This window comes from Canis lupus, chromosome 15, assembly GCF_048164855.1.
Source record: "Canis lupus baileyi chromosome 15, mCanLup2.hap1, whole genome shotgun sequence".
NCBI lineage: Eukaryota > Metazoa > Chordata > Mammalia > Carnivora > Canidae > Canis > Canis lupus.
In genome coordinates this window covers 6,437,125-6,449,808 of record NC_132852.1, presented here as the reverse complement: position 1 = coordinate 6,449,808, position 12,684 = coordinate 6,437,125, and the positions used below count along the sequence as shown (strand labels likewise).

Below are 12,684 nucleotides of genomic sequence, written 5' to 3'. Positions count from 1 at the left end.
TTTGGCCCAGGGCGCGATCCTGGAGACCCGGGATCGAATCCCACGTCGGGCTCCCTGCATGGAGCCTGCTTCTCCCTCTGCCTATGTCTCTGCCTTTCTCTCTCTCTCTCTGTGACTATCATAAATAAATAAAGATTTTTAAAAAATCAATGAAATCCATGTGTATTGCAAGAATGGCAAGAATTTTAGCACACTTTAAGGATTTTAAAATACTTTTCTAAAATTTCAGAGAACATATCAGAGTAATTAACAAAAGAACAGTGACGATACTCCTGAAACTAATAAGCAATTATAGCAAAATTGTAGGTTGCAGGTAAATATACAAAAGTCAATTGCTTTCCTATATATCAGCAATGAATGAGTAGAATTTGAAATAAAAAAAAACACGGTGCTATTTACATAGAGTGCTATTTACATTAGAACTCCAAAAATAAAATTCTCAGGTATAACTCTAATAAAATATGTACAAGATCTATATGAGGAAAACTACAAAAACACTGATGAACGAAATCGAAGAATAACTAAATGAATGAAGAAGAGATATTCCATGTGCATGGATATGGGGAGACTTGTTATTGTCAATATATCAGTTCTTCTCAACTTAATATATAGATTCAGTGCAATCCTAATTTACAATCCCAGAAATTTATTTTATGCATATTGATAAAGTGATTCAAAAGTCCCTGAAAATCCAATATATTATTAAGGCAGAAGAACAGAATTGGAGGACTGATACTGATGTTAAGACATTATAAAATGACAATAATCAAGACAGTGAGATTTTGGTGAAAGAACAGCCAAATAGATCAGTTGAACAGAATAGAGAGCCCAGAAATAGACCCATATATAGACGACTGATCATTGACAAAGTAACAAAGGCAATATAGTATAACAATAGAGTTGCTTCAACAAATGGTACAACTGGGAACACTGAATCTACATGCCAAAGAATGAATCTAGATGTAGACCTTGCAGCCTTGACAAAATTAACTCAAAATGAATCATAGACCTAAATATAAAACACAAAAATATAAAATTCCTGGAAGAACATAGAAAAAAATCCAGATTACCTTGGGTTTGGCAATGACTTTTTAGAGTCAAAATCATGATCCATGAAAGAAATAATTGGTAAACCGTATTTCATTAAAATTAAAAGACTTATGCCCTGTGAAAGACAATGTTAAGAGAAGAAAAACCATTGACTGTGAGAAAATGTTTGTAAAAGACTGTTCTTCAAAATAGAGAACAAACTCTTAAAACCCAACAATAAAAAAACAACAGTTTGATTAAAAATTAGGCCAAAGAAGACCTCACCGAGGAAGATACGAATGCAAAATAAACAAATGAAAAGATGCTCCATATCATATGCCATCAGGAAATTATAAATGAAAACAACAATGAGTTATCACTACACATCTATTAAAATGCCCCAAATCCAGAACACTGACAACACCAGTACTGCCAGGCATGTAAAATGGTATAGACACTTTGGAAAGTATTTTGGCAGTTTCTTACAAAATCAGCATACTTGGGGATCCCTGGGTGGCGCAGCGGTTTGGCGCCTGCCTTTGGCCCAGGGCGCGATCCTGGAGACCCGGGATCGAGTCCCACGTCGGGCTCCCTGTGCATGGAGCCTGCTTCTCCCTCTGCCTCTGTCTCTGCCTCTCTCTCTCTCTCTCTGTATGACTATCATAAATAAATAAAAAAAATTTAAAAAAACACACACAAAAAAACAAAATCAGCATACTTTTACCATATGATCCATATTTATTAGTATTTACCCAAAGTAATAGAAAACTTCTATAACACAAAACTGGCACATGAATGTTTTTTGCAGCTTTATCATAACTACCAAAACTTGGAAGCAACCAAGATGTCCTTCTGTAGGTAAATGGATAAATATAAAATGTGGTACATTCAGACAATGGAATATTATTTAGTGCTAAAAAGAAATGAGCTACCAAGCCATGTGAAGACATCAAGGAATCTGAAAAAGCTATGTACCCTATGTTTCCAAAGATATGACTTTCTGGAAAAGACAAAACTATGTAGATGATAAAAATAACAAGCAGTTGCCAGGGGTTGAGAGAAGAAGGGATAATTGGCAGAGCAGAGGGGATTTTTAAGGATTATTTTAAAATGATGTGCACAATATCATAATGACAGATACATGTCATCATATATTTATCCACACCCATAGAATGTAAAATAATACCGAGATTGAATCCTAATGGAAACTGTGGATTTTGGAGTGGTTATGATGTGTCAGCATAGGTTCACCGATTGTAAAAAATATACCACACCAGCGGGGGATGTTGATACTGTAGATAGCTATGCATGTGGAGCTGAGTGCAGAGAGTATATACGAATTCTCTGTACCTCTGTCACAATTTTAGTTTCACAGCAAAGTGAGAAAAAGTTATAGAGATTTTGCCATAACTTTTCAATTTGGCTCTGAACCTAAAATTACCCTAAAATATAAAATTTTAAAAATATTTTAAAAGATAAAAATAGTTAAGTACAATAAAGTAAAAAAAATATATAATTATATATAGTTGCAATTAGTCACAGTGTATAGTGCAATTAGCCATATAACTTCATATAATTTTATTTTTATATATGGTAATTCCTTCCTTACTTTTATTACATTTTTTTCTTTTTTAAACCACTAGTTAAATGTTTTCTTTCCAATGTTTATTTTATCATCTATCTATTTATCTGTCTACCTATCTTCATCATCATCATCTATCTATTTGAACGTGCATTATTATCCATAAACCGTTTCACAGAGGTTGAGAGCTGTACTTCACTTATCTAAGAGGAACGTGGAGTTGAGAATTTAACAGAGAAGAGTCATGTGGTGTATGACTACTTACACTTTCCAAATAGGGCCACTATGACATATCCCACCCCACATGCCGTTACAATATGACAGATAGTCTTACCATTGGCTGAAGGGTTCCATTCCTCTCCACTTTGTTGAATGATTGTTTCTGTATCCCCAAAGAAGATGGCGTAAGTAAAGCTATGTGTTTTCCAAAGGCAGGCATAAAAAAAAAATCATGAAATCCTGCCTTGTTCTTTTAAGAATCTTGCTCTTGAAACACAGACATCATGCTGTGAGGAAGCCATATAGTAGCCCCTTAGAGCTGCTCTAGTCTACAGACCAAGATCTAGCCTGTAGCCTGAATCAATCAACACACATATGAAGGAGCAAATCTTCATGTATGCCAGCATCCACCTGTCTAATCATCCTCAGCATGCCAATCACCTCAGCTGACAACATGTGTAGCAAAAACAAGTTATGCTTGCCAATTGCTACTGAAATTACAGTTTCACTATCGAAGTATCTACTGATGGTTATTAAGCCTAGAGTAGATCATATACATCAACAGACATTGGGAACATTATAATACATATGCAGTAGGCTTAAAGATCAATTTGACCATTTTAACAGAAATTTGGATGCTTTGGAAGATATTTCCTTTTTTTAAGATTTTATTTATTTATTCATGAGAAACACACAGAGAGAAAGGCAGACACACAGGCAGAGGGAGAAGCAGGCTCCCTGCAGGGAGCTTGATGCGAGACTTGATCCCGATCCCGGGACTTTGGGATCACGCTCTGAGTCAAAGGCAGATGCTGAACTGCTGAGCCACCCAGGCATCCCATTTGGAAGATATTTCTACAAGAAAAATATGAAAGTGTAGGCTGAGTTGGAGTATTTGGAAAGAAATATTTTGTTTAGCATTTTAAAGATCTGTATAAAATTTTGAGAATAGAAATTTATAATAAGCTTATAGAAATTTATGAAAATGTAAAATAAAATTCAGTTATTAAGTTCAGATAATACAAATGTTTTCAAAAAAGGAATCATGATGGTATTTTTGACTCATCATTAAGCATTATTATAATGATAATATTATTAACTGAGGATTTAACTTTAAAGAATCATATTTACTGGTAGAAAGATAGCAGTGGATTTTTTAAAACCATGTTTTTCTATTAAAGGATTTATTTAGTCATAAAAATTGATCAATCAAAAATGATATAAACATTTTTATATAGAATGATAACTGTAGATATCAATAGGATTGCCAACATTTTAAACTTCAGCACTAGTTTTTTATAAGATACACTTCTATTACTCTAATAAAAATTAACATAATATTTGAAAAAGTATGGACCATGGTGTTTAACAGTTTATTAGTGTATTAGAGTCAATATTAATTGAAATAAAGAAAATAGAATGTCCTCAAAGTCCTGTGTCCCTTTCTGTAAATAAATATGAATTTCCCAGGCATTAACTGAGATCTCAGCTATAATCACAAAATACAACTATAAATACCTATATCCTAGTCCTAAATTTATTTCCAATAATCATGATCAAATCTGAGTCTCCATTAAAGAAATCACTGAACCTAAATCATTTTTAGAGGCAAAAGATGCTTATAGTATGTTTTAAGTAAGGTGTGAGCCATGTTTAATAGTCTTTTCTGAGATATTTTTCATGTTATCTTGCTATTCTGCACAAAATATTTAGTTTCCTGAACATTTTTGTCACACCACAAATTATGAAAGAATTAAACACTTGAAAAAAAATATAGAACAGCTTAAAGTACTATTTTATTAGCTTGCTTTTGAAAAAGGCTAATGTATGGTACCTGGAAGTATGAGAGAAGATTGAGATTATCTGTAAAGAAAAAAGAATGAGCTATAAAGAGGGTACTGTGCACGCCATGACAGTGTAATACCTACCTGTACAATATGGAATTTCCATCAATTCATTTCATAATTGACTGCAAAGTTTATACATTTTCAGCAATTGAAAGTACTCTCAAAATGCCACAGAACATTTTCATGTAAGACTTTTAAAGGCTTCTGAAGACCCAACCAAGCAGTGAACATATATATACCTGGGATTTTTCTCAATTATATAGAATGTACTTGGTCTTTGGAGTATGAACCACCAAGATACGTGCAAGAAATCTTCACTTTAGGAGAACTTCCACGGAAGTTTTCCATGGGGCCTTTTTCCTCAGGTTATGTAGCCAAGTCAAGCTGCCTCTCAGATTATACCAGGTAAAAGCCACCAGTAAACAAGTCGGCCCTACCCAAGGAGGGGTCAAACTAAAGAATGTTTCAAAAATCATTATTTGACTCATTCCTCCTTATCTTGTCAAGAATTGACACCAGAATCTCCAGTCATCCCTGGAGCTAAGTATGGAGATTTTTTTTCCAAACTAGCAATAAATAATTTTACTTTATGCATAGTAGGGATTCAGTCAAAACTTTTTTAAGATTTTATTAATTTTTGAGAGAGAGAGAGAGAGAGAATGAGCCAGGAAGAAGGACAGAAGGAGAGGCAAACTCCATGGGAACCCAATGTGAGGCTCAATCCCAGGACCGGAGACCTGAACCAAAGGGAGACGCTTAACTGACTGAGCCACCCAAGTGCCCTAGGTAATATTTTTTAAATGCCTGTAGCAGTGTAGAGTCCTACCAAACAGAAACCATAAGGCCCAGTAGGATGAAAACTATGCTCTGATGCAAACTATACTTAATTAAAAATATATATATATGCAAATTAAAACCGGAACCAATACATGCCCTTCTAATAATATGGGAATCTGTAGCAATAATTACCAATAAATGAGGAAGGCCAGTCTATTCATTCATTCAGCCTGTCAATTAACAAGTATTTGTTGAGGACCAGCTATTGCTCTACATGGCACTTCCCCTGCTACTTTATTAATTTTTAAAAAACTTGTAAATGTGAACTTTATTGGACACTATGAGTCAATTAAAAATTCACATTATATTCAAATATCGGTTATTATGGTAAGGGGTATTATTATCATGGGGCTTACTGCATTTAAGATATTTCTAAAAGTCATAAAGAGAAGACTGACTTAATATCACAGAAGAAAAGGATTTTGCATTAGCATTTTTTTTGTTTATTTCTTTACCATAAATGCATATATTCTCTAGCATTTGATTTTGACCTGACAATATGACTCTTGGTTTTTGGCAATGAATCTGTGCATTGTCAATTTTTATTTTAATTGAAGATCTGAAATTATATCAATGGCCATAGACCCTGTGTAGACTTAATATCTCTGATCCCTAGTTCATCTTGATAATTTATTAGGTATTGTAACTCATAGAGATCAGCATAAAGGCAACACATTCAACTGTTCTCATAGGTTTTGTCTTTTGAGGGGATAATTATGCAAACCTCAGGAGGTTTTGAACAATAAAATCCTATGATTTTTGCAAGATTGTTATGGATGGAACCTGAGATGTATTTTCCAAGTATTGCAGATTTACATTAAATATTTTAAATATCTACCAAATATAAAAATATGCTTTTCTGCATTCCTATTCTTCATAAAATGCTTGCTTGTATTGTTTTTAGGAAGAATATTTTGACTTCTCACTTATAGCCCTACTGCCAAATATGTATCACTTAATAGAGGAAGAAAATAAAAATACGAATTTAAATTGCCCTATGTTTTTCAGAAGACTGTACTTTTATGGCCATTTAGAGCACTGTAACTACTTGTTTTTTGCTCTCCTTGCCAAATTTTTTCCCAAGCCACAAATGTCAGTTCCTACTCATCTGCTGCTCTGTTTCTTACTGACACCCTACAGATTGCTTGAGTTGTATTCCAGCTCAAATTGGATCATTTGAGTAAAAAAGGAATTTTAAAATCTGTTGCTTCTTTCTTTAACTTCTTTTACCTCCTTCCCATACAACTTTATACTATTGTAAATAGAAATTTCTTATTTCAGTGTGTAATGTTAAGCAACTCAAATGTGTGAGCCTTGGTTTGGCTTTTGAAAATTCTCAAAATACAAGCAATTGTCTTTCCAACAATAATTTAAAATAAGAAACTGTATATGTCAAAGATTTTAAAATTCCAATCAATCATGTAGACATTTAAAGTAATGGACACAATAGTTCTATAAAAACAAAAAAAAATACTTTTATTAAAATGAACTTTAATAGCATGATTTTCGATTATTTTCAAGTGGTTTAAGATAAACTGTCTTTGGTAAAAGGAAATCTAAAAAAATTCTCAACACTTTAGAATACTTTAAATGATTGATGATCTTTTGCAATATTTTATGAACATCTAATTCTAACAAAAATGTAATGATTCGGGATCCCTGGGTGGCGCAGCGGTTTGGCGCCCGCCTTTGGCCCAGGGCGTGATCTTGGAGACCGGGGATCGAATCCCACATCGGGCTCCCCGTGCATGGAGCCTGGTTCTCCCTCAGCCTGTGTCTCTGCCTCTCTCTCTGTGTGTGTGTGACTATCATAAATAAATAAATATTTAAAAAAATAAAATCTTAAAAAAATATAAAAATTTAATGATTTGAAATCAACCACAGTCAGTCACTGACATCACTCAGTGGTATTTTAAAGTATGCAAGAATTTATTACCATTTACCATATCTTCTATATATATGGTTTCCCATTTTTAGTAGCATTGTAGCTCAACAATATACAAGATCCAATATTTTCATGTTCACCCCAAGTCTTACTTTTAGGATTAAAAAACAAAAAAAATGTATAATTCATTCATATTTAGTCCAACTTTGAAATTTTACTCTACATATATATTACTTGAAAGCTTGTTTAATAACTAATTTCAGTCTTCACTAGTAGAAATACAATATATGTCTAGAAGTATTTAAATAATTGTCAAACATAGTAGTTCTGATTCCAGGTGTCCTCAGACCATGTTTTAGGAACGTCATACAAAATATTAGGTGATTAATTACAGCATGAACTATTTACCACCCATAAGAATTTTTATTTTACTGGGCACCAGGGTGGTTCAGTGGTTGAGCATATGCCTTTGGCTCAGGTCATGATCCTGGGGTCCTGGGATCGAGTCCCACATCAGGCTCCCTGGATGGAGCCTGCTTCTCCCGCTGCCTGTGTCTCTGCCTCTCTCTGGGTCTCATATGAATAAATAAAATCTTTTTTTTTATTTTTTACTGTAGTATTTTAAGCAATGGGAAATAGTCATTTAAAATGTATTGAGAATAAAAATAATGAGAGGAAGCAAGAGTTTTTTTGTGGGAAAGCTCTAAATTGTATCATATTAATACTTTCATATCATTTTCTGCATATTATGCCAGTTCAGTCTACAAACTAATTTTAGATAAAGATAGTAACTTGACTTACTGGTATATATAATAAAACAATTCATAAGAAAGTTTGCCAAATAACATATTCATTATAGGTACAGGTTTTGTAGCCAGAATACCTAGGGTCAAGTCTTAGCAACTCAATGGACTCAGTGATGTAAGCTGTCAGAAATCTGGTTAACGAGTCTATAAAATTACTTTAAAAATTGTATTTCATAAATTTAATGTGAAAATAACATGGGTTAAGCATTTAAAACATTCAGAAGGGGATCCCTGGGTGGCGCAGCGGTTTGGCGCCTGCCTTTGGCCCAGGGCGCGATCCTGGAGACCCGGGATCGAATCCCACGTCAGGCTCCTAGGCTCCCGGTGCATGGAGCCTGCTTCTCCCTCTGCCTGTGTCTCTGCCTCTCTCTCTCTCTCTCTCTCTCTCTGACTATCATAAATAAATTAAAAAAAATTTTAAAAATAAATAAATAAAACATTCAGAAGAATGTATCATAAATGCTTATTAGATGATTGACTACCTATTATTTTAAGTCAATCATTAACATTTTTTATTTTCAGTAAAAGCAAAATGAAATACAGTGATATCTTTGTACTATTAGTTTACAATAAACCTTCTTTTTAAACATTTTAATGGAAGTCGTTGATATTTGTAGAAACTCTATTTATATTATTTTTGCAAACCCCAGGGTATATTTAGAAATAGAACAATAATATACTGTTGGGATATAAACACTCTGAAAGTTTCCTACCCACACGTAGACTCACAAAAACTTCTAAGAAATGAATCATGCAATAGATGTAGACAAAATTAGATATCCCATTAAATTCCTGCTATGCTTTAATGGCTTCAAAAGTTTAAAGATGGTGTATGTAATTAGGGAATTATAATGTATTATGGCTTAATTCCATGCAATTATTTTACCTTAAAAGTTTCTCAGATCATGTTTCTTTATAAATTTACTTAAAAAAAAGGTATTCTTAACTTTATTCTTATGCTATAAATGAATATATGTAAATGTAAAATATATATGTTTAAATCATTTGAGCATCTGTCTTTAGCAATATCATTTAAATCTTGATATTCTATAGTCTTTTGTTACAGATGGCTGAAAAATGGAATAGTCCACGTGGACCATTTCAGTTTTCTGGTCACTGCTTTATCATGTACCATCCCTGGGGCTCCTATGCCTCCCTTATTTTGTTTCTGGCAGCCTTGTGTAAATTGGAGTGTTCCTATTCTCATCTGCTCATTTCTTTACTGTCATAACAATCCCATTTTGTATTGGAAATTGGTCTTCTCTGAGGCTTAAATATTGTTTTATGTTCTTTATGGTTTCTATATTCTAAATGAAAACTAAGATTTATGATGCCCTGGAGAGACCACTTGGTTTCAGTCCTTCAAAGAAAAATGTCACATTAAAGACAGTGTTGGTAACCCTGCAGTGTATCAGAACATTTTATGAAATATTAACTGTGCTAAAAAGAGGGATAACAGCATGCTTAGCTATAGAGCTGAAAATTATTATATGTGTTAATGGGATATTATGAATATTCACAACATTTCTTAAATTACTTTCTTTTTATCTAAGATGCCATTCAACACTAGACCTTCCCTAGAACTAACTCCCTCCCTCACATCAGTTCTTAAAGTATTCTCTGTGTATCACTACACAGAAAGTGCTGAATAACCTCAAGGGAATTCATCTGTTGTCTTGTAGAAGAAGGATCTGTCTTTTAGGATAAATGTGAAACATTAGCAAATTCCACAGGATGCCATATAAATTGCATTTCCATCCAAAGCAAAAACAACCATTATTTCTCAGGTTTCTCTTCAGTGAATTATTTTTATGTTATTTTCCTGAACTCCACTAGAGTAGCTCATGAGAAGCCCACACTAAGTCTTTCTATTTAAGGTCAAGACATGAATATTTTCATTTAAAATCACTAAGCTCTATTTCCTTTATCTTTTCATCCTCTTTGCAGACTTAAAACATATGATGTTATAGTCAAGCATATTCAGCCTTGGATAATCTTATTTTAAAGGAGAGTTGTAAAAAAAATAAAATAAAAAAATAAAGGAGAGTTGTTTTTGAGACATTCTAACCATTCTTTCCAAGTCTGCATGATCTCACTACTTCACCAAAAGTATTTTACAAAGGTCATGAATGACCTTACTATTGATAACGCAATTTTCTTTTTATTTCTCAATCTCACTTTATATCAGAACCATTGTATTTGGTTATCCGATTTCCCTCTTCAAACTGTTGCTTCCTTAAGTTATGTGACAACATTTTCCTGTTGTTGGTTGCCTAGCAAAAGTCATATCTTTCATTATTTTGCTAATTAGTCTTCAGTGTTATGGAGACAATCACCATTATATTTACTTAGGGAAAGTATTTGCCCCCCTATGTCAATACAAATAATCTTGAATCATCTAAAAGATATCGGTGATCTTATTCTACTTGCTAATGTTTAGTGTGCAGATATACACATTTGTCAATATACCCTCTGGAATTTAAGGGGTGTGCTTGTTGGCTTCTGGGAAAGGTTTTCTATGCCAAAGCAAGTCCTTGCATAGAGGGAAACACCCCTTTTATTGGGTGGATATCATCCTGTATTCATGCAGCACTTGGAATTGCTGAGGCCATCTCATGATAGTGAAGGAAGGTAGTATCAGTATGACATACTGGGGTGCCTAAGTGGCTCTGTTGGTTAAGCATCTGACTCTTGATTTGAACTCAGGTAATGACTTCAAGGTCATGGGATGAACTCACATCCAGTTCTGTGCTCAGTGTTGAGTCTACTTGTCCCTCTCCCACTTGTACTCTCCATCTCTATTACTTTCTCTCTCTGTCTCTCATAAATAAGTAAATAAATAATTAAATAAATAAATAATTAAATAAATAAAATTTTTAGGAAAAAATATACAACATATCACAATAGAAATAACTTAATTCCTTTATGAGATTGCTGAGTAATTGAATCAGCAAATCCTAAAATGTTCTTATGTGCTTTATCAGTATATAACTCACGCAGAATTCTGGTAATTCAGTAGTAAGCATTCTAAATCATATGGCTGGACTTGGTGGGTTAATCATTTTTTAGATAGAGAATAAATTCCTTAAGGATGTTAGATGTCTGGACAATCCAAAGTCCCTTTTGAAGTGTGATGCTATCCATAGTTTTAGCAGCAGTTACAGAAAATGTCAACTTTTGGATTTACCTAAGAATGCATTTTTTTCTTCCTGTATGTTCTAAAGTATCTTATAAATTCTTTGTAGTATAACTGCAAAGCAGTGGTGATTCAAAACAGCAGATTGGAAGTAGCATTGCCATTAATTATAGGACAGTAGAAACAATTGAAGAAGGATGAATAGGAGTCTTTATTCAGAAAATATTTAGTGGCTGACATTTTAGTGGTATCAATATCTACAGTATGATGATAATATTAGGCAACTGAAAAGGAATGGGAAAGAAAGTTATTATATACCACTAAAGAAAAGAGTTGCATCATATTGCTTTTTTAATTTTACATATAAAAGAAGAAAATGGATGCTATCTTTACATATCTGAAAGGGTCATGTCTTATTCTTCATTTAGTCAGAGGTCTGCAGGAGTCCTGGGTAACTATAAGTATCTACCATCATTTCTGTAAGATTTCATTTGAAAAATGAGGGATGTGCTTAATAATAATCCATTGGTTTAAAAAAGAATGAGCTAACCTTTATGAACTAGATTCTCAATTTCTTGAGGTTATTGAACTATTTCTCCATATTAGCAAGCATGACTTAGAAATGTGGTTTAGAACTCTTATTATTTATTGAGAGTTTATTTTTAATATTTTATTTATTTATTCATAGAGACACAGAGAGAGAGAGAGGCAGAGACACAGGCAGATGGAGAAGCAGGCTCCATGCAGGGAGCCTGATGTTGGACTCCATCCAGGTTCTCTAGGATCACGCCCTGGGCTAAAGGCAGTGCTAAGCCACTGAGCCACCTGGGCTGCCCTTATTAAAAGTTTAAAAAAAGATTTTAAAAACTGTAAGAGATACATTCATAAACACTATAATTAAATATAGAGAGAAGAAAAAAAATATGTTCAAATGACCCACATGAAGGCAAGATAAAAAACAAAGGGACAACAAACAGAGGAAACATTTTAAAAAAATGATAGAAACTAATTGCTCTAATTAGCAACTGCTATCAGTGACAAACTAACACAGAGTATTTTGTTTTCCACAACTGTCATTAATAATTTGTTTTTTTAAGGAAAAAAGGAAGAAAGCAAAAGAAAAGGAGTTTTCAAGTAGCCATTGGTTTCTCTTGGACCAGATCGATTCATGTTCCTTTTTTCCTGTATTTTGGCTCCAGCTCCTGAGATCAGATGTTGGTACTAGGGTGGGTACATCAAGTCCCTGGAACTCTTTCTGTCCAGTGGTTCATACATTTTTGGCTTCTATTTTCACACTGATCTCCCATAATCTTTATAGATAATTATTTGTTGACATATTTTAG

The 12,684-nt window shown here is 33.5% G+C and overlaps 2 long non-coding RNA genes across 2 annotated transcripts in view; one reads left to right on the top strand and one right to left on the bottom strand.

Annotated features, from left to right (window-relative positions):
- The window catches only part of LOC140604587 (uncharacterized), a 102,964-nt gene that overhangs the window by 81,815 nt on the left and 8,465 nt on the right, over positions 1 to 12,684 (top strand). The window lies entirely within an intron of this gene.
- LOC140605448 (uncharacterized) lies at positions 3,481 to 5,221 on the bottom strand. Its single transcript, XR_012008102.1, has 2 exons — positions 4,665 to 5,221; positions 3,481 to 3,685 (listed from the first exon to the last, which is right to left on the bottom strand). It is a non-coding gene; the product is annotated as an uncharacterized lncRNA (long non-coding RNA).